Source organism: Lissotriton vulgaris, chromosome 4_1 (genome assembly GCF_964263255.1).
Source record: "Lissotriton vulgaris chromosome 4_1, aLisVul1.2, whole genome shotgun sequence".
Classification (NCBI taxonomy): Eukaryota; Metazoa; Chordata; class Amphibia; order Caudata; family Salamandridae; genus Lissotriton; species Lissotriton vulgaris.
This window is the reverse complement of record NC_141691.1, coordinates 1,301,663,516-1,301,666,796: the sequence shown is the minus strand read 5'-3', so window position 1 is coordinate 1,301,666,796 and position 3,281 is coordinate 1,301,663,516.

Below are 3,281 nucleotides of genomic sequence, written 5' to 3'. Positions count from 1 at the left end.
GCACAACGGAGCCCCATCCCGGGGCTTTGGCAGTGTGGCATGTCGGTGGACGGCGCCCAGGGCCGTAGCACACGACCCGGGGCCCGGCCGGGCCCCTGGGCTCCCAAGCCCGGAGGCGCAGGGGAAGCCTCCCCGGGCCCTCCGGACCCCGTCCCCGGGCACCCTGCCACGCAGCAGGACCAAGGACAGAGCCCGGTATGGGGAGGCCGCCCTCCCCGGGCCCTCGGGGGCCCCGGCCGAAGCTCCTGAACTCAGCCCGGCAAGGGGAGGCTTCCCGGGCACAACGGAGCCCCATCCCGGGGCTTTGGCAGTGTGGCATGTCGGTGGACGGCGCCCAGGGCCGTAGCACACGACCCGGGGCCCGGCCGGGCCCCTGGGCTCCCAAGCCCGGAGGCGCAGGGGAAGCCTTCCCGGGCCCTCCGGACCCCGTCCCGGGCACCCTGCCACGCAGCAGGACCAAGGACAGAGCCCGGGATGGGGAGGCCGCCCTCCCCGGGCCCTCAGGGGCCCCGGCCGGAGCTGCTGAACTCAGCCGATGGAGGGGAGGCTCCCCGGGCTCGAAGGAAACCACGTCCTGGTCCTTTGTCAGTGCGGCAGGCCGGGGGACCGGGCCCAGGGCCGGGGCACCCGACCCGGGGCCCGGCCGGGCCCCCGGACCCCATCCAGGGCTTCCTGCCACGCGGCAGACCCAGGGACGGATCCGGGGCTGGGCCGGCATCCTGGCATGTCCAGCTGACGGCTGAGGACCGCTAGGCCGAGGGGGGTCCCAGAATACCTTGTCCCTACCAATCCGGAGGAAAATTACCCCCATTTCTTGTAATCCGTGCACACGAGGTGACAGAGGGGACCCAGGGCGCAAAAGTGCCCGACCTCCTGGAGCCCTCGCTGGGACCTGGGAGGCGAGTGGCACCCCATCGGGACTTCCAGGGAAGTCCGGCCATCTGGTCACACCATAGGAAAGCTTCGCGGGCGACCAGATGGCCGAGGCGAGAGGGGCGACCAGATGGCCAGGAACGAAATGACGCCAATCTGTCTGCCCCGGGCCTGTAGGGCTCAGGAGCTTGAGGTTCCGTGACGGTTCTGTGACGACTTGAACCCGTGTTTTCAAGTTTGTCGGAAATACCTAATATTGGTATCAGTGAACCGCAAATGATCCATTTAGTATATCCTAGTGTTTTCGCTACGCTACGAGCAAGAGCACTCCTTCCATTGACATATTTCTGATATACCCACGGCATCCATCTTAGATCATGGCCGCCATTTTGTGTTTCCTTGCCCTCACATATGCAATAGCCTCTGATCACTTCATTCACTCCACTTTGATTAAGGACACGTAGCCGTAGCCGGAGATTCACCTCTTACATGACACGTGCACCTTAAACCAGATCACGCTGTAGCTGCATGACTCGACAAAGGCTGCCTCCTCTGCCCGAGGCCAGTCCTGCCAAACTGGTCTTCGTGTCCATTGTACCTGATCATGATTAGGCGGCCGAAGCCGGTAGCCTTGCCCATTTACAACCCACAAACATCCCTTATCCCACTTTTCTATCTTCCACACCTGGCTCTGTTTCTTTCTTTCTGAATCTTTATTAGGGGGAGGTAACGAACTTTACGATGAGGCGGTCCGGGTCCTGAATGCAATATTGACAGGGAATTGTGACAAACTAGTGGGAACCCCTCTCTTCGCAATGTTTGGCCTCAGATATTATCGACGGTTCCTGTGTAACACCAAATATTTATTGTTTTAGACACAAAGGTTTTGGGAATGTATTACATGTAAAGAATTTGCCCCTGGCATAAAAAACCGTATATAAGGAGCAACCCACTTTGTACAAATCGAACAGGCTCCTAGTCTCTGCCCGTGTGTAGATTCTGTGACTTCTGTGTCCCTGCAGTAATAAACCTTTGGTCTTTGACGCCACCATCGAGAAGCCCGTGTTTCTGTTCATTTGTGCACCAAGGCAGGTGGAACTCCGGGGTCTTTGGGTGTTGTACCCTGACACCTCTGGACGGAACCAAAAAGTCCAGAACTCCAATTGGCACCCAACGTGGGGCGACGTCATTCGGTACCGGTCCAAAAGCCTGAAGAGTTCGAGAAGCTTCGTGTGAAGATTCCTGAGGGAGGCGCCCCACTTCATCGATCCCGGCATATCGCAAAAGTGGCCCGAAGTTCTCTTCCACGAGGGTTTCCCGTTCAGGACGGCTGCAGTGGGCCGTTGCCTTGACCGTCGCCCTGTCTTGGACCCGAAGTGGTGCAGTCCTTAGTACGGCGAAACGTGACGGGTTTCTCCTTGGTGACGTCTTCAGTGACTCAGTTAAGTATTTAGTGATAGCTAGCTGGTTACTTTTTGTGGGGATTGTTAAAAAATCCTTGATCGGTTCTTGGTTTGGTTTGGTTTTGTTAGATTATCACTGGTTGTTCTAGTTACGATAATCTATTTGGTTTAGTTTTGGGTATCGATACATCAGTTCGTTTTTGTAGGCCTAAATTCTTGGTTCGAGTGCACATATTTGTTCAGTGTTTTGTTTGTTTTTGTGTTCCGGACTGAAAATGGTAAGTCGGAAAATGTTGTCTTGTTTTAGTTGCAACAGTGACTCACGATTGGAGGACTCTTGTCTGGTTCCTCCGATTGGGACTCCCCTATATGATTTATATTGTAAGTATGGCGTGGGTCCTATAACTTATAATGAGATATGGGTTCGCTATTGTAAGAAGGATGGTGTCCTTAGTTGGCCACTGCATGGTAGTTTTGAGCAAGAGATTCTCGACAACTTAGAAGCGAAATTGTTCAAGAAGAAAGCCCGGCCGGCAATGTTTGATTCCTTCCGTTATTGGCGGAAAGAATCCAAACAGAGAGAAATGAGAAGGTTGAAGAAAGAGCAGAAAGAACAAGAAGAGTTAACTCTAGAGCAAGCGACTAAACAGTTGCAAGCTAACGAGTGTGAGAAGGTCATAGATGTAGCCATTAGAGAGCATAACTTAGCGATCGACAAGTGCTATCCTGCCTTGCCATCGAAAATGGCTAAGATACTGGAGGACTCCGAAAACGATCCTCTGCTGTCTTATCTGTTACGGTCACCTCCACCGTATGCACAAGGTGCTACGACTCCACTCGTCCCGAATGTTCAATTGCCGGTTGCTGGACAACCTGGTGCTCCTGCTCCTATCCCTCAGAATCAAGTTCCTGTACTTCCTGTGATGAATGTAAATGTTCCTACAGCTCCTCCTCTTCCTACACTGCCAGCCACTATACCTGCCTCTGTACCTACTGCTCCAGAAA